We start from the raw sequence: 20620 nt of genomic DNA, 5'->3' as shown, positions 1-20620 counted from the left end.
AAGATATTTTGTATAGAAAGATGTTTTTCTCCTAAAAGACACACTGACTATCCATTAAAAGATGTTTTTTTTCCTGACATTTCATATGCACAGGGTAATTATAAAAAAATTATCCTTAGGAACAACTTTGGAAAAAAAAATTGAGTATAGAAGCTTAAAGTTTTCACTTGCGTACACGTAATAACTATCCCATGCTTTTCCTTGGCCATATGGGCAACATCCGAGCAGTAGCCCAGTTCACCAAGACGCAAAACATTCTCTATGCGCACTTTCAGTTTATTAACAAAGAAGGTGTTAAGACACAATACGTCTGACATTTGTCATCAAAGAAAGATAGAAAAAATGATTTCAGGTAATTTAAATAGCCAAGTGCAAACAGGCCCTTAACTTTCGCATTCACTTCATAGACTACCAACATGCTGTCGAGGCTCTCATAGAAAATGAACAAGCATAAAAATGTTGCGCACGCTACCACGGAAAGTCACACAGAGTAATTACAGTAACGCAAACACAACTTAAATATTTCTTCTGCACTTCGTTCGCCTTTTTTCTTCCTATCGTAGTTTAAAAGGACGTCACAGCCATTGGTCAAACTGTTTTGAATTACCCAACATATTATTGTTCACAAAGGATAAAGACTTAGCAAGGTTGATATTTAAATGTCAAACCTATACCATTCCCCTTGCACACAGTTAATGACTGTAAAATGAAACGACTTTCTACAATATTACAAAAAAAAAAAAAAATGTGACAGCTTGTGGTCTAGAATCCCAGGATGTATTATCTATTTTTTTAATTATTCATGAAATAACTTCACTGATAAGAAAAGGGCCTAAGTACCTTCCCAAAGTTTGAACACAGATTTGGTGATATAAAAATTCATTTATTAAAAGACAACATATAAGTACATTCTAGTCTGCAGAAATCATGTAAATAAATTTGTGCACATAAAATGCATTTTCATGCAAAACATCACATGTAATAGCGCATGTCAGAAAATAAGTGCTTCTATTACACAGGATAAAATGCGCGTCTAAAACAAATTCGATTTTCGGATACTATTAATAGCGTGCCAGGGATTAATCGCCAAGGATCGCACGACAGATTCAATCAAAATACTAAATTCACGCCAAAAGTTAAATATTTCATAACTACTGCACGCCAATGGCATGTAAGGCTTCTCTGCTTATAAGGTCCACAAATTTTTGTGAGCGACGGTTGGAGGGTGGGCGGATAAATTCTTTATAAGAGAGTATGCCAGAAAAATTTGGGAAAACCAATCCCGTTATTTAATTTTGAAAATTCATCTTAGATTTCTCTTTAAAAAATACATAATACTTATAAACTGTCCAGAACACACAACCCTTTTGAAGTACCTAAATAAAAACACTCGAATTTTCTACGGTAAGATACAAAGTAACTTGGGTTTTTAAACAGTGGCATTTGGAGATAAAATTTGGCACCTGTCCACCTGAAAGCTTGAGCATGAAAAATTCTCGCCAACTTATCCAAGTGGGATTCATTCATTCTCTTTCTTCAGTAACATTTCAAAAACTGCCTTCTTTGTGACATCTCCATGATTAAAAAATTCTCTAAATTCGTTCTGAAATGCTAGACAGGCATTTATTTTCAACAGATAATGTGTACAGGCTGGTTATTATTGCAAATTGCTTAGTGCAAAAAATCATTTAAAATACACTACAGAGCAGACCGATGTTCTACAGCTACTGCATTCGGCACATAGCTATTTCTTCTATAATAAGTGGTGTGGTCACTAAGAAAGGAGTTTTCAAAATTTTCATTAGGTTTTTTTTTTTAATTAAAAATAATCGAACATTTTAAAGTTTTTATTCGATTATTTCGGAGACTACTGTTGAAGAAAAAATATTTTAACGCCATCTAAAAATTCAAAAAACTGGCTTTTCAATGTAAGTTTTATTTCTGCATAATTTTCTCAATAATTTTATTAATAAAATTTTAAAACATTTTTAAGCATATTTCACAATATTTTTTAGTTATTTTTATATACATTTATCTTGAGAAAATGTTAAGCATTTTTGCACACATTCGATTGTTGCCATATAATGTTTAATTCAGTTTAGTTATATCAATGGCCCGTTTTAACACAACACTAGGGCTATTTTGGGACGGACCTAGTCATTTTGCACCGCGGTCAGATGACGAGTACGACACCTGAGGAGCCTGTTCTCCAAACTTCCACATCACACCAACGAGAGGGTGTTTGGAAGCGATAGATTTAACGTGCATTAGACCCTGTAAGAAAGTCTGGCTTGCACGACGGTTCTTCGGTAGAATCGGGTCTCGAACCTGAAATCCTCCTGTTCCGAAGCCAAGATCTCACTACCAGGCCACCTCAGCCCACTATATAATTAAGAGTAAATTTTAAAAATAATATACAACAATGGCTCTGGTTAGAGGTTCGAATCTCATTTTTAGATGGCCATGCCTAAATCAATTCAATTCAGTACATGCAACCAAAGTGAAATAACACCTTCGTATATAATTGCAACAAAGAAAGGATATTGTGAAAAACGTGAGTAATTTATTCCAGGAGCTGGAATCCACACCAAAAGAAACGATATCTAAGAATAATTCAGTTATAAATAAATCAGAATAATTCAGTGATGGCTACTAGCAATAAAGAGAATCATCCTGTATCAATTCATTTAAAAAATATATTACATAAAAATTAGAAATCCCTTCTATATTATCTGTGGAATGACTTCATACTCGCCAGGATTTTTTCAATCTGGAAAGCAATAATTTATTCAAAAGGTCATGGTCTGTTAAAAAAATCATTTTTCTTTAGAGATTAATTAATATGAATCCAAAATTTCAGCAATTATTGCTAATTAAAATCTAGAAAACAAACGCTTATGATCTAGAGCATTTGACATCACGAAAGAACTGGATTAAGTCTTTCGAGTTGAGAAATGATTCAAAATATCGAATATAAAAAATAACCAGCCGATTCATAATCACCGACACGTGAAAATTTTATATAATAAAAAATAAAAAAAATCTTTACACAACATGACTGGAAACGTCTCCAACAATGATTAATTTCGTCAAAAAAAAAAAAAAAAAAAAAAAAAAACTTTTCGCAAACAACATAAACAGCTTTTTGTCAATTATAGTCACAAAAAAAGAAAAAAAAAAAAAAAAACTCCAGTAATAGAACATTCTAAAATATTTAACGCCGGCGCCCTGGTAGAGGGGTAGCGCGTCTTCCCCGTGATCTGGGCGTCCCGGGTTCGAGTACCAGTTTGGACATGGTTGTTCTTCCATTGTTCTATCTGCGAGATGTGTGAATGCGCCCTCCTGTAAAAAGGGGTTGTGTAAGCGAATGAGTGATGCGTCAGTAGCAAAGTCGTACTCTTGGCCCTAGTTGGCGCTACTATAAAAACAAGAGACGCTCCCTCTCCGGCTTAAATCGCTGTCTTCGTAACAGCGGGCTTGTCAGTGGCAAGTGCCATAAGAAACAACAAGGAAGCAACAAAATATTTAACACTAGTGATACATCGAAATTGCAGTTTGAAAATGGTCATTGAACATTTAAATTAAGACGCTATAAGATCACCTAACATCAATAATCTTTTCCTCAGTCAATATCAGCAAAACACACACAAATACATACAATTTGAATATTCTTAAATGTTGTAACGTAATCTTCAGAAAATAATATGGCCAGAATATCTCAAAATTATCAACCCATTTATAAAAATGAAGCATAGAAAAAAATTCAAAATGAATTCTTGAAGTCTGAATAATAATTATATTCAATAACAACTTAAAGCTACAATACATACGATGATATAATCGACTTTATCACCGGTGAAAGATATCCCAACTGTGTCTCTCCGCATCTCAGAGTAAAAAAAAAAAGGGGGGGGGGGAGCAAGCTCCATATTTAACAAGTTTCATTTCAAATACGGAGCTCCACTACATAGAATGTCAATTACTGGTATTTGAATTTATAATCAAATTTTAACTGCATAATGATTATACCGAGTGTAATTTAATTGAAAAAAATATATTTCACTTTAGTGTTAAATTGTCACTGACAGCAGAATATAAATTTCCATTTAAAAAATTTAGATTTCTGGCAAGATAATTAATTACACATGATAAAAACACTTGGAAGTCAAAATACAAAATTTATAACGTAAATTAAAAATTTAATACATAAATAAATATTAAATTATATAAAATTTAGTATTAATATTTTAAATTTAATTTAATGTCGAACCCTTTGCAAAAATTGGCATAAATATCTTCACACCGATTTCGCCGACAAATCAGCATTTAACATGAACCATATGGGAACGACCGACAGGAAAATGTTGCTTCATTTTGATCATTATCAATCAAACTATTAAATTCAATAATTAATTAATAATTAAATTCATAAATAAAATTATTTAAAGTAATACTCTATTAAATTCAATTAATAAATTATTAATTACATTTAGAAACCATTTTAAAAATTGTGCGAAATACTTCAGATTTTTATTGCATCTTAATAGAAAGTTATATTTCTTTTTCCTCTTAACACATTTATCTTGAACTTATTTTCTTTTTCACATAGATCCATCCATTTAAAATGTCAGATAAAAATTATCTTCCTTTGCTTATCAAACTATTAAACGAACTGGCATATAAGTTCCAAAGGACAATTTTCCAAGAGCACTTCGTAAATGAAAGTTGAATTTAGAAAAATCCACTGCTTGGAGAGGTTGAATGACAGACGCGAGTCTAGAATAGACAACCAATTGACGGTTTTACGCACGGGCTTGTTTACAAAACAAGAAATTGGATCGTTGTCCATCAAGATGAATGAGAGCTGCTCTTCTCACGCTCTATGTGTATGACGTACAGTGATCGCCGAAAACGTCATCAACAGTCACAACTCTGCGGTATTTGCATACGCGTGTCAGCACAGTTCGATTCAATCGCGATTTCACGATTGCGGTAAGTTGGGTCATAATTGGGTCAGCAAGCTCACTGGAACCCGAAAACGGTATGTTATCACTTTTCAGCACAGTTCGCAATTATTTGCAACATTATGAGCAATTGGATGCAATTTTAATAAAAAGCAAATGATAATGATTTTTTTAAACAAAACCTGAACATATGGAATTATATTTTATTTGGAATATCAGTATAATCGGTCAGAAAAATGGTACTGTCATTTTGGCCACGGAAACATAACAACAGTGCCGATGTGAAGAAACACATAATTACACTAAAATTTGCTGAAGAGGATGTTAACCCCTCAAAATTATAGTTGCATACCATTATATGCCAAGTTTTAAAAATTAATTTCAGTGAAAAAAAAAAAAGACATTCACAAAAAATAGCACTTCTCCTAAACAAATGCACTTTTTTTTTTTCTTTTTTTTTTTCAGATTTACAATTTTGCAGTAAAGACCGAATAAATTTCACACGTCTAGCCCATTCTGTTTTAAAGTTAACATTTTCCCATAAGCACGAATAAAATTCGACAGATGAAATCCAATTAAATAAATCCGTCATTTGATGATAAATCTGTATTTTAAATTTCAGCCATCTAGGTGATTGCTTTTTTGAGTTACAACTTTCACAATACTAACGGATACACATACTACGGTAGAGGAATTCTAGCAAAAATATTCCATATTTTTATCAAATTACATATAAATTATTCTAATTTTGAGTTACCACGACCGTATATAACGAACATACAGACATAATTATAAAATTCACACTCGAGGAAGTCTGAATTTAAAAAATGCATAAAAATAATAAAGTGTGATTTTTTTTTTTTTAATATTGCAGCATTTTCTATTCCCATACTTCGCACATACAAAAAGCAGCTGAGCGCTCATGTCTTTTTGTCTGATTGAGGTTACAGAATACTGACGACTCATCCTTACAGTAAAATTCAGAACAATCTCAAATTCCAACTAATATTTAAATGTGAATTTATTCATAGAATTGGGAAAAAATTGTAGAAATTTATATTTTGGCTAAAACAATGACTTAAGATTTAATTATTAAATGCGTCCATGATTGAGATGCAAACTATCACTTCAATCAAGCCATACAGTCGCCGTGGTTTATTACCACAGTCTTCTGGACTGGAAGTTCTGCATACAAACTTCCGAGAGCAAACATCTTCCAACAGGTAACCAAATTTTTTTGGAGGGGGAGTGTTGTATCAGGTGTCGTTTCATCTGGTCACATTGAAAGGAGTAGCTTCAACCTGAAACTGTTCGTCAACGGATTCTGAGACGACCCCATTTCGACGACTGCATCTCATTAAGGGGTAAGACGCGGGACGATGAGTGCATTTCCGATATTCCCTTTGACCTTGGATTTCCCCTATTAGATACTAGTAAATGTAAATATCTCCTTTCATCTTTCCTTTCACCCCTATTTTGACGAATTAAACCCATTCTAACGCATGCGTAAAAACGCGGAGGGTTTTACAATTCGTTGCTGAACAGTATTCATATCTAATCAGTCAATTCAAATAGTTTCCATATTTCTCTGAGTTTAGACTCAAGAGAATATGATGGCATAAACATCCTGACTAGGACCAAAGACCAAGATAAAAATCCAAACTTGAAAATTTCCATCTCATTTCCGATAAGCCGGAACCTGCCAATTTTATCTCTTACGCTAATTCCGTCGAGTATAAAGTAAACGGTTCCTTGGGGAGATCAGAGAAAAATGTCGAAAACAATATTTGCTGATCTGAATAGGATTAATAATGACCAGAAATGATCCATCTTGCATGAATATTAATGTATGATATATAACGCTGTTTCACAAAACCGCTGCCCAATGTTTGCTTGTGATAAAGAGTTCAAAATGTACCGTTCTAGATTTCCGCACAGGAAAAAAAAAAATTAAAAGACTTATAGCATTTGGTGATAACCATACTTTTAATCCTTATTTTCCGAACGGTTGGATATTAAAGTTAGACTTTAATCTTGCGACTTTTGATAATTTAGTTTCTTCAAGCCAAAGTTGTGCAGACGAGAGCAGACGTCATTGTTCATGCGAAAATTGCTATTTAGCATCACGTGACAGAAGTTACAGCAAAATTCCTCTTCGGTGATGTGCAAAACAGTTTAAGACTGTTCAAGGAAATATTTGCAATCCAAGGTGCGACTCAATTTATATAGACATAGAATTGCCAAGTTTTTGGTTCGATTCTGGCAATTAAATATTTTATTATTAAAGAAATATCTCATTTCTGGGGGCGTTTTCTGTAACACTCCATAGCATATTATTTATGTCTCCAGAAAAATTAACAATATATGAACTTTTACCCTATGAACTTTTACAAGGTTATTAAATCGAGGCAAAAACAAATTACAAAAAAGAGGCTTTCGATCTCAACGTTTTTAAATTTAGACTGTAAGGAGCAAATGGAAATGAAAATATTACTGAACAAGGAGAAACAAACTAAAACTGAGGAAGGGGAAACAGCACGAGAAAGAAAGTAGGAACATTAAAAGGGATGTACCTTCAAGAAAGATAAAACCAATGACTAAACGAAAAGGAATGCGACTGCCAGATGATTATTTCAACAAACTGGTGATATCGAGAAAACGAGCAAAAAACACTGCAAAACCAGCAGGAGGGATCTCGCCTCAACTTTCTCTGATATTAACACTATATAAGGCAAGTTTTGTACTTCGTAGCACAGTGGAGAAAACCGAATGCGTATTTTTATGCCTTTCTTTACACATATCGTGTCCACAGGTAGCCAAATGATGAAAAGACCACATACTGAATTTTATTTATATAAGTCGTTGCGCTTTTGAGTTATTTCAATCACATGCAATTATAAGAATCGACGTACGGACTCTTTCAAGGACTTGGGCCAAAAACCGATGAAGATCTACAATTCTAATAATAAATCATACACTTAATTTCATCTTGCATTTTTGAGTGATACAAAAGAGTTGATGGATTTGGTTCAAAATTGAATGAAAATATCCAAATTTGACGGACGACCACGTATTAAATTTTCATAAGTAATCTTAATGTTTTAAATTATTACATTCACAGCCCATCAGGCAAAACTCGAAAAATGTGCTATTTGGTTTCGGGAAGTTCAGAAGCACGGAGATTCATTAAAATGTCGATGTTCATTCTTTTGATAATTACAATACTTCTTTTTCCCATATAAGAGAGGAAAAAAAATAAAGACTGCATGCCAACAACCGCAAAGTCAAAGGTTTGCAAAGAACTGCGAGAGTCGAATCGAAATTTCTCCTAACCAGTCAAATGCCAGCAAGATGTGAAAAGAATCAACAGAAGAGTTTATATTCTAGACCAGAGGTGGCGAACCTTTATGAATCAACGTGCCATTTTTTCTAAAGAAATGTCTAATGAGGTATAGACGTGCCGTCAAATAATTTTGGCCTGCGATTATTGGGAAGAATAAAACTAAATACTAACAACTCGAAACTCTTCACTTACTACGAAAACACACAGTATAGTAATAAATGTTTTAGTTATATGTGTAATTCAAATTAAAGTAACAGTGTGATTTCTGTTGTTGCAGATTAGATGACAAATAACTTATATTAGGATTGTAAGATGTTCAGAATGCATGCTGAATTGGAGTCATCTGCCAAGCGGTTTCTAAGCGAGTCTTTAATGTTATTCATCTCTGAAAATGACTCGCAGGCATAGATGAAAATATGCTTAAAATAACATAAGCCAGGTTCTTCAAACAGTTACATTGTTTCAATCGAATTCCATGTTCCCAACATTTTGTTACTGGCATTTTTACTTATGCTGCTTGTTAACCCTTCTGTTTCAATCAATTCCAATATTTTCCTGGTTTCAATAAATTTTTGAATCCACACTTAACTAGACTGGAATTCAATGAGTTGCATTTCAAATTCTTCAATTTTCAACCAATCGAATTGGGACAAATTCAGTTTATCAAATGAAGTTGCATGTCAGGTACATTTTGCAAACCGTTTTGATCGGCGGCGTGCCCAAAATACTGTGTCCCGTGCCATCGATGGCACGTGCGCTACTGGTTCGCCATTCCTGTTCTAGACGCAGATGCCACCGTCCGGCATAATAAGGAATTCTAAAGGTTCCAGTTAAAAACAAAGAAAAGATGAATGGCCACAAATGATGAAAGAATAGAAGTGTTATAATGCTCATTCGTTATTTAAATCAAAGGGATACCTATGAAAGATTGAGTACTGAAAATGAAGAGAATTAGGCCATATATAATAAATAAATTTTAAAATTGTAAGCATTCTATGCGCTAATATTAAATTATTCTTCACTATTACAAAAATTCTCCGGAGGGGCACTTCGAAATGAGGATGAGAAGCTTCCGACATGGTGGTTGGTTCTCGCCACCCTGGAGGGTACACGAAAGAGTGGGGGTCTGGCTCCTCCCATCGGTGACGGAACGTACTTCCTTAGGGAAGTAGGTTAGTTGTACCGTGGCCGGTGACAGACCTTAGGACTGAACCAATATTGCAGTAGTTCTCGCCAATATTGCAGTTACAGCGGTCTGGTCATTCAGTATTATTTATCCTTTTGCCTTCAGGCGGGTCGGAGAGTTAGTGATAACACTTCACCGTTACAAAAGGACTTGGTAGATATCTACTAATAATAAAACTGTATGACTATGTATTTTAATTAGAAACTTTGTTAATTGAAAATTAAATGATATTTTGGCACTTCACAGGATAATGCCCGAAAAAATTAGTCCGCAGAATTGATCTTTATATCATTTTAAAATTTTAAGAAATGTTTTTTTAAATATACAGATTTAAATGTGACAATTTTGACTATTTTTTAGAAATATCTTTAATACAATTTTAAACAATAGATTTTAGTATTGCAAGGAAATTCAGACCATTTTCATTGTTGCATCAAATGCTTACTCGAAAGATTTGTTTTCCTTATTGAAATCTAAGGAAGAAAGATTCTGCTCATTAACTTCACAATTTATGTGAAGAATCAAAAAGTGAAATGAACATTGCAACAAAAAACAATGCAATTTTAAATACACTACCAAGATACTTCAGTTTATAACGGTACTAAAATGCCAAGGGATTCCATTAGAAAGTCCATTAAATAGAACAGATTATTGAAATAACATTATATTAACGTATGTTACAGATTGATGATTAAAAATTCTTTACTGAGGGAATTATGAATATCAAGTCATATATAAGAGATTTAATAGAAATAAACAACTAAAATTCCCGGAGAACCAATTGGTCGGCAAAAGCGGCAAGTAGGGCATAATTTTTTACGAATAAAAAAAGCTAATACAAAATTTTACGTTATATACGGCAGATAGAATTTTTTCTTTTAATTTTTTGCATTTTAAATTACTTTACTTGTCATTTTAAATGGAGCACCATTTGTTATTTTTGAAAAAAAAATTGATTGTTATAAAAATTAATATTTATAATCCGAAACACTCACACAAGAATACCGAAAAATTTATATTTAAAAAACTTAAAAATAAAAATTGAAAAACTTATTCATCGTAAAAGATTAAACAAACATCAGAGCAGGTCAACAAAGATTACAACACAAAACTCTGAAATGTACAAATTATACATTATTTTGATAAAGCCCATATTCACTGGAGTTGATACTCACATTTTTAATATAATTATACATCGAAATTATAATAACTCATTCAATAAGCTGTGCTTAAAGAATTTATTCGTAAGACGAAAAGATCAAATTAAGATCATTCTTTCCGTATTCAGCTTCTTGGGCTACTTATTATCAAAAGCTCATAATTTTATGGCAATGTTATTCGTGTTCTAATTATTACAGATTTTAAACAACAAAAAAAATGCAATGTGCCGTTAAAAGAAAAGATCTTATTTACTAGAGAGGATGACAATTTTAAAAACTACTAAATTTGGCCAGACTTTTTTTTTATTGGAGAGGAGGAGTCTATATTAAATGACAATCAGTAATTTAATCCCGAAAGACAAAGTTTAAATAAAATTCATGTCAGCAACAACATTTATATATTTAGAATGCATTTACAAATGCAAATAAGGGAAATGGGCTTTCCAAAACTTTCTCGCGTACTCCCTAATAAGCTTGCCGTGCCTGAGAATGCCTCCCATGGCATTGGTGTACAGTACTCATGAAATGACTTTTAACGTGAATATGGCCTTTTTACTGAATCTAACATGTCATCCTTGAATTTTTACTGAATCTAACGTGTCGACGAGTTATTTGGCTATTAATGTCTGCCAAGCGTGAATAGTATTCGAAAAACGAAATTCTGTTTTAGACACGTTTTTCTTAGCCGACTGAAACAAAACAAAAATTAACACAAAACTACACTTGTAGTTACGAAATTCCACACCAAATTTGATATATTTAAATCATTGCGCTTTTGAGTGATCGCCTTCAGATTCTTCTAAAACGGGTACAAGTACAGATAATCAACCTGCACATGGATTTGACTCAAAGTTTGACAGCTGCTTATATTATAGATGTCAAATCCGTGTACTGAATTTCATATATCTAGTTCTGTTCGTTTTGTAGATATCGTGTTAACTTATATTTGAACAGCCGGATAGACAGACAACCTCTGAATAGATTTTACTCAAAATTTAACAGAAATCTGCAAGTGTGATGTAAAGACCGTATACCAAATTTCAACCAACTAGCTCCAAGCATTTTTCAGTTATCTCTGTCACACACAGACAGACAGACGTGCGTTTTCTAAAAATGTGTTTTTAGAACTAAAGGAGGTCTGAAATGTGGAGATTCGTCAAAATCTTGAGTTCGAATTTTTGGACGATTACTATATTTTCTCTATACTTTACTTTATCGTATACTACGTATACGAACGATAAAGTAAAAGTGCAGTAAATTTATATGTATAAAAAAAAAAAACCTTTTCGTTGTGAGTTATGTTAAAGTTATGCGCAGCAAAAATAAAATGCAAATGTATTATATTAATGAATTGAAAAATGTCCTCTTATATCGTCAGACGAAGATTTAAATCTCGCCATGCGGAGATATGAAAATTGCCGCGCCGTCACAACGATTTAAAAGCAATAAAGATCCGATCTAAAAAAAAGGCACCAATTCGATGAAAAGCATAACATAATGATTTGTAGTACTCACATAAGGTAATCATACTGAATCAAAAAATATCGCTCATTCTCTTAAATATATAGATATTTGAAATCCGTAATATGGTTGCGAAAGTTTATAGCCTTTCATCAAATTATAATGGGTATGCTTCCAATGTCGCATTATAAACCAACACTGAATAGCTCCAGCGCTTTTTATGGTGTTCCACATAATTTACTTGAAAATATGCTTTCGCAAACATGGGAGAGAAAAGGGTGTGGGGGTCATGTGGAATGACTCATAAGAATCGAGCTCGACAAACCCAAAAAACATTCTCGTTTCCAGAGCTGATTACCATAAGACATGGTTCTATTTTTTCCTCACTCGATTAGTTACAGTTACAAATGCAGTTAGAAGATTTATCCCCCTTCTTTTTCTCAACACAGATGCATTGTATGGAAATCAGACTCGCATTCCGATAAATTCATCGCAAGCTTTTATTGCGAACATCGGCTGCATTAGGGATGCACGAAGGAACGGCTTGAAAACAATCTACGTTCGGCTCTGCTACTTAGGCATTTTCACGAATGAATGGGGAGGGAGATGTTTCCAGAAGAAGGAAAAAAAAAAGCATTTCGCTCCCTAGATTTCCGTTTTTTCAAGTTACCTAAATAAAAATATTTACTTTCATATGAAATATATTTAATATATCCCTGTCGCTTGAGGACAGAAAAGAAAGTTAAAGCCTTTCCCTTCACTATTTTCATAAGACTTACGAGACAAAATTAGTTTTAGTTATATTAAAGTCCCGTTTTAAAGCAAAACACTAGGGTTGTGTTGGGACGGACCTCGTAATTTTAAATCTAGGTTAAATGACGAGGACGACACCTGAGCTGGCACCCTCCCTCTCCAAGCTTCCACACCACACCAGTGGGAGGATGTATGGCTCCGAGGGATTTGACGAATATTAGACCTGCTTACACGATGGTTCTTTGGTGGAAACGGGTCTCGAACCTGAAAGCAGCCGATGAAAACTTCCCAACGTGGTGTCACAAGCTTAGATTAAAAAGTAATTCCAAATAGGGGTTGACAATCATTTTTCAACTTCTATAAAATTACAGCTATCGAAAAAACAAAAAATTGCTCATTAGGGTTAGAGGGTTAATGGAAGAAAAGAAAATTTCAAAACACTCATTAAGTTGATGGTCAAGCTACGAACTCGGCTGAAATTTACAACTTCCCTATAGCATCCAATCATCGATTCAAACCCTACTAAAATTATTCCATCTGTTATTCTCATAAGATAACGTGGAAAAATCATTATTTTTAAAACACTAAAAAGAAAACGGCTTTCTTCTTTGACACTCGAAACCACACGAGTCGGTTGGTTAACCAGTGTGATTTATAGGGTGAAACGAGATGCGATTTTGGATTCTGGAGAAATTGCAATATGAGAATCAAAGATTGCAATAGCCATTCTAAGAAGAAAGCTACTTAAAATTTTGAAAATAGAATTAGAAAAATCAAGGAATTTAATAAAAACGGCTCAGTATAATATTTTCAGGTGAAATCTTTAGTTCGATATCTTTTATTGAAACTCAAAAATAATATAATTTTTTTAGAACTAACTCCTTAAAATTAAAGGATTCCTGCAGTCAAACCTAAATTTCTCTTCAACTTGTAAAAGATGAGCAGTATTAAGACCATTAGCCTTGCAAAGCAGCAAAAAATTATCTAAAAAACTATGAATTAAAAATAGAAAAATATTTTTTAGCTTGCATAGAAAAATATAATCTAACCAGAAGGAATGGTCTTTCCAAAACTTTCTCGCATACTTTCCAATAAAGGTGTTATACTAGAGAACACCTTGCAAGAAATTGGCATACAATAATTATGAAACATTAACCTTTGACGTGAATTTAGCATTTTTACTGAATGTATCGTGTCATCCTTGGCAAGTTATTTGGCGATTAATCCCTAGCATGCGGTTAAGAGTATCCGAAAATCGAAATTGCAATTCGGACAGGTTTTTCCCAACCGATTCAAACAAATATCTGACATAGAACTACACTTACCTAAAATCACATACCAAATTCGATTTATATAAATCATTGCGTTTTTCAGTAAATCGCGTTTACATGCTTCTGAAAATACAGACCGACAGACGCTCAACCCCTCATTGGATACGACTCAAAATTTGAGAGGTGCCTACACTACAGATGTTAAATGATGGATAAGGTGCCTACACTACAGATCAAGATGGATAAGGTGCCTACACTACAGATCAAGATGGATAAAATTCGGCATAAACCGAATTTTATCCATCTTGATCTCTTCGCTTTGTAGTTATGTTAAATTATCTTCGAACAACCGGACAGACAGAATTCCTCTGAACATATTTTGCTCAAAATTTGATAGAAATCTACAAATTTGTTGTAAAGGCCGTATACCAAATTTCATTCATTTAGCTCAAAGCGTTTGAGTTACCTTTGTTGTAGACAGGAAAACGTAACTTAATGTTAAATAAACATATTTTAGGACATTTTCCTAAAATATGTTTATCGAACTCAGGGTGGTCTGGTCTAAAATGTGGAGATTCGTCAAAATCTCGAGTTCGAATTCTTATGACGATTAGAATATTTTTTCTATACTACTTATACGAGAAAGTAAAAACGTGAATCGCACTCCGCAAGAGGATTATTCACAACTGATATCAAGTCAAGCAAAGTCACAGAACAGAGTACTTTTTCAATAAATTTTACAACTAAATCCAAATATAACTCCAGTTTTCGCACGAAACTCATTTCCAAATTCTCACTCATTACTACTTTCATAACAGAATGGGGGGGGGGGGAGAGACCGAAAAGGACGCACTTCTGATACGATTCGGTATTATTAAAATGTAGATAGTTCAGATTTAATCAAAACGAAATTGATAATCAAACAATGCTTATAAGCCACAGCTATATTATATTACACAGTCATTTTCAATTCGATATATCGAAGAAAATGGTCTAACGATAATGACTTCTACGCTTTTGATCTCTAGAAGCACGTCAAATTGAAAGATGGATAATGCTAAGATAATGTCTGCAAGGCCGCGAAATTTTTATTACATTATCCATTCTAAAAAGAACCAGGGAGTCGGGGGGGGGGGGTAGAACATGTACAGCACACTAATAATTTTTCCACACATACACATTTAGCATTTCTGCTCTGCAGTCACGCTTTTTTTTCCCCCGGACCTATTTTGATTTTTGTGGAAATTCTGTTCGAAGTATCAACTTTCAATAGCACGCAAAGCGAATGTCAATATTCCATTACTCACAGGACTCTTTATTCCTTTTAACTCTGATAATAAGAAAATAGAAAGTGTCTGTCTGTTGGCAAAATGACTATGCCCGATTTCTTGGAAAATGCCAAAGATTACTTTACTCGTCTTAGCTTGGACCGTAACGGATGATGAGCGATTTCGGAGGAATGCAGTTCAAGGATGATTAAAAAGAGCTAATCTTCAGTCAAATTTATTTTTAGGGAAATTTCCATCAGGACACTCCAGTTTATTACCTTTTTTAAGAGATTCATTCTCTATCCGATTTAACATTTGAAGACGCGCCTCAGATAAAAGTATAGTAGTAAATTCATTCTAAATATTGTTTCACGTAAGACAAAAGAACACATTAAACATACTTTCTTAGAAGAACTGGCATTGCTGTATTCCGACAATGCTGTTTTTCATTTTGGAGAATTTTATGGGTCTTTCAAACCTTTTCGATATTTTTAATTCATCTTCCTTATTTAAAAAACAAATGCATGTTATTCATAAAATGTTTTCACATTCGTATCTTATATTAAAAGCGAAAAAAAATCCTTAATTTTTAAATCAAAATTTTTTTAATTGCATCCACATTTAAAAAAGGTCTAGCCTTAATAATTAAATTAATTGTAAATAACACTGTTTTTCACGAATTTTATAATATTCTTATGAATTCAACTTCGGAACAAAGATTGCGATGGCCCAATGTCTCGAGCAAGGACTGAGGAATCCGAAAATAGAAGATTTGAGACCATTTACCAGCAATGATCCTACGTGTATGAATACATGAAACATAATGTCGCGAATCGAGCGTCTTCACGCTGGTGAGGCATGGAAGTCTGAAAAGTAAAACTCGGGAACAGGAATCAGCCGTGTGAGCCGACCTCGTTTCCGTTTCAAAAATAGCTCTCATCGACTGGATTGCACTTTCTTTTTCTTTAGCCGAAAACCACTTTGTATATGGGAAGATCTATGTGGATAGCCTCTAGTAGATAATTATCGGGCTCCACCATTCACACTAACGATGTGCTTCGCGCACGGTGTTGGAGTGGTAACTCCGTACCTCAATGTATATGGCGAATACTTTGAGCTTAATCAAACAGAAAAAGGGTTTCGAAATTCGTGAAGGTGTATCTTGAAATTTGCTACCTTTTAAATCGTAAAAGTCGTTTTCGTGTCCAGACGTTTGTTGTCTTCTGTTAAAAAAGTTAATAATGAAGCATTTTTTTCGAGACTTTTTCCTCTGCAAAACATTTTATTTCATATTAATGGATTGTTAAAAATGTGCATCGGAATGCTCTCCATAAATATTTCAACCTATGTATTTCACAGGGGAAAAAATGATGATATCCATGTAATTCGAAATATGCATTTTAGTATCACAAATCGAACATTTTTTTTTTTTTTTTTTTTTTTTTGGAAATTCAAAATTCTACAAACCTTAATCATGCGATCGAATCACGAAAGCCTGATATTTATTTTAATCCTAAAAACTTGAATTTTGGCATTTTCGTAAATATTTTATCAATAATTACTTAATATAAAACAATTCTCGTGCAATTCGAATGCATAGTGGAAATTGTAACATCATTATTTTTATTTTTATTTTTTGTATATCTAAAGCAAGATATAGGTTTCTAAATCTCAGTGCTTTCATTTTATGAGCATATATTATTAACTTATATGTAATATACAATGTATACATAATAATTAAAATGTTTCAATATAATATATTATATACTTTATTATCAATATTGCAGTCTGAAGATTTGAGTAGAATTTTGATTCAGCTGAAACTGATCAAAGAAAATGGTTTCACTTTTCTGATCAAACCTTGTCAAACAGCTGTCACAAGACCTTGATAAGAATACATGGTAAAAACTTTCTGCAGCAATTCGAATGTATAATGGAATTTGTAACACCATGATTTTTTTTTTTTTTTTTTCATTTAAAGACCGGGCAAAACAAATGGTTATGTATATAATGTCTACAAAAATTGCTTATATTTCAAATATATTATAATGTATTAATAATAATTGAAATTTTATTATTTTCACAATTTAAAAAGTCAATATATGTAGACAGATCATTAAAATAATTGTTCACTTTTAAAAAATCATTTCTATTTTCCCAGCATAGTTAATTTTTTAAAAATAGTTATGCAAGGGTAAGACATTCAAAATAGTTATGTAAGGTAATTCAAGACATTTATATAGTTTAATAGAGAAATCTAGATTATAATTATAATTCTGATAATTATATAAGTAGGGAAAGAGACTGGTACTGCAAAACCTTAGTTAATAAGTTATTAGGTTTTCCAACTGAATTTTGATTTAAGCAAATTACCAACTTCATAAATATTTTGATAGTGGAATAACAAAGATGTAAACTTTTAAAAAACATTTTTTTTTTTTTTTTCAAAAAATCTGTGTATAAATTTTCAAATCACTTGGCTATGAACTTTTGCAATAAAAACAGTTCCAGTTTGAATAAAAATGATAAAGAAATAAGGCTTTCAAAAATTTCTAAATTTAGTTAGCACTAAATATTTTAAATGAATTTTATTTTTGCATCACTTTTAATCCTATAATCCTAGTCATATAGATAATTATCTACATTTTATACCAGTAATGAGAATTAAAAATTCTTACTTATATAATATAAACAAATTTTACATTATACAATGTTATTAATATAATGTAATGTAATGCATTTTTCATTTCCAAAATAAAAATAATTAACTTGAGAAAAAATTTAGTTAAAAAAATTTTCAACTGACAATGAGAAGTACATAAAAAATTCACAAGGCTAATTCTCCCATTAAAATCATAATTTATTCATGAAGCATATAGGTATAATAGGACTGAAGAAATTAATCGTCAGAATTTTAATATATCTTTTTTACAATCCACCAATAATTACTGTTAATATAAAGAACCTATAAATTACTGATCATTAAGATTATAACATTCACTTTCATTAGAAAAATTATAACATTCACTTTCATTAGAAAAATTATAACATTCACTTTCATTTTTATTTAGTAGGTTTATTTGAAAATAAATTCTTATAGATCAAAACTGCATAAAGAAAATTACCATTATTTTACAAAACAAAACTGAATAAAAATTTACTTTTTTTTAACATGCAACATTTAAAAAGTTTATTTCTTGGCGAGAGAGAGTATTGCTTTAATCTGATATATTCAGATTCATTAATTTGACATTAATAGTTAAATCTAACTATATATCACAGAATGTAAATAAGACAATATTACACACAAAATACTCTTTCTTAAAAAAAGGTAACAATTAAGTAAATCAATCCAAAACCTGGATACATATTTAGACTATCTTAAAAATGTTTCATAAATCAATTTATTATGACACGTTATAAAGTAGTTCAATTTTACCATTTACATCAGCTAGTAATATCCAAATAAAAAAAAAAGAGCTTAAATGTATTCTTAATATTTTTTGATAATCTTTTAATTATATACAGCAACAAAAAATTTGAACTAACTACCCTTTGTTAAAATAACATATTAATTAAAAATAAACATATATACTGCAATAGGGAATGTTTAAGTGTATATGAGGATAACAAAAATAAACTTAGCTAAATTAAAAAAAGCTGAAAATATGCAAAAGAAGGACTAAATATTCAATTCAATGAAAACCTATATTATCCATGGTAAAAAAATTTACTTATTTTAAACAGAAAAAATTACTATACAAATACATAAAATTAAGAGATATTAATATTTTATGGTATTAATCTAACAGTAGGAAATATTTAATTTAAATATTTCAAAGAATTATTAATTAATAAAAATATAAAGCATATAAATAAAAAATCATAAAATATAAAAATAAAGTATATAAATCAAAGAAAAATCTAAAACAATTACAAGTCTTTAATAATTACCAATCTTCTAGAAACAAAAAAAAAACATTTAATGAAAACTTATAGGAAACTTGCTTAGATGTCAATATGCAAATACTCCAAAATTTACATGAAAAAAAGGCTATGTTATCCTATTTTCAAATCAGAAATAAAACATGTCCTTTCATAAAATGATGTATTATATAATCAGATAAGCTTTAATAACCAAAAATAATTATTTAAATTGAGAAATTTTACATGGAATAATTCTATGTATTTCAAAGAGGTCGTACTTCTAATTAAAGCATTACCCAATTTTTAATATTTATTTTTATTTTCTTAAAAATACTCTTCGCACACCGAAATTAATAACCTACAAGCAGAAAAAAAAATTAAAGCTCGAATTTCCAGTAATAATATTGTGAATAAATAAAGCATAACTCTTTAGCATCTATCTCAAAATATGTTTTAACTTCTGAATATGTATATTTTACTATAAGCCGAATGGATTGGAACTTTGCCCATGCACACCGTGACGACAAAATATATACCAAACACAAGTATGCATAAATAATTAAATCATGAGAAGTGCATGGGCAGAAATATAGATATGATAGTCATACATTTGAAAATAACGTGAAAATCCTTTCGTTATTCTTATTTTGGAATTCACATTGACAAAACAAGAAATTATTATAGAGGACATAAGGCTTTATATTAAACTATAACTCCTGCATTTTCGGAAACAAAAATATCCTGATTAAATATATAAAGGTATTTAATAGAAAATATTTAGCCGACAACAAATTGCATAAAAATTTTCGGTATTGATATTTCAAGATCCAAAATTTTAAAATAAAATCTAAACTCACCTAAATACAATTTCTGGCAGAAAAGCCCACACGTGTACTTCTAAACCTCCCGTAAGAAACAGAAAATCCTTTTTGAGTCAAATTAACATACGAAAAAAGTACTGCATACACTTGCGAGCTCGAACAGACAGAATCTTTACCTTTAAAAAAGTTACGGTCTCCCCTTCTCTTTCAGAAACGGCAAGTAGGTTATTGCCAAATCATGAATCGAAATAACAGCTACGGTAAGGCAGAAAAACCGCTTTCAGAAATGTGACTTGACCTGAAATCAAATCAGAAATGAGTTATTTACAAGTTTCGTTATCTATTAAAAATTATTATAACCATATATTACCCTTCTAATAAAGCCATTTATAATTAAAGTTGTTAATAAAATTATTCATAGTGTAATATAAAGAATTTTTAATAAAAATTAAAGAACTAATTTCAA

The 20620-nt window shown here is 31.6% G+C and overlaps 1 protein-coding gene across 7 annotated transcripts in view; it reads right to left on the bottom strand.

The window, feature by feature from the left end:
* Nucleotides 1-20469, bottom strand: part of LOC129987863 (plasma membrane calcium-transporting ATPase 2-like) — a 219064-nt gene extending 198595 nt beyond the window's left edge. For 2 of the 7 annotated variants that reach the window (XM_056095831.1, XM_056095832.1), the window contains exon 1: nt 20191-20468. The gene's annotated coding sequence lies outside the window, so the exon portion shown is untranslated. Of the gene's footprint in view, nt 1-20190 lie in introns of all 7 variants that reach the window. The other 5 variants (XM_056095825.1, XM_056095827.1, XM_056095828.1 and 2 more) reach the window with 3 other exon arrangements.
* Between the last annotated feature and the right edge of the window lie 151 nt (nt 20470-20620).

Source organism: Argiope bruennichi, chromosome 10, assembly GCF_947563725.1.
Source record: "Argiope bruennichi chromosome 10, qqArgBrue1.1, whole genome shotgun sequence".
NCBI lineage: Eukaryota > Metazoa > Arthropoda > Arachnida > Araneae > Araneidae > Argiope > Argiope bruennichi.
Note: the sequence above shows the minus strand (reverse complement) of the source record. Positions and strands in the feature narration are given on the sequence as shown.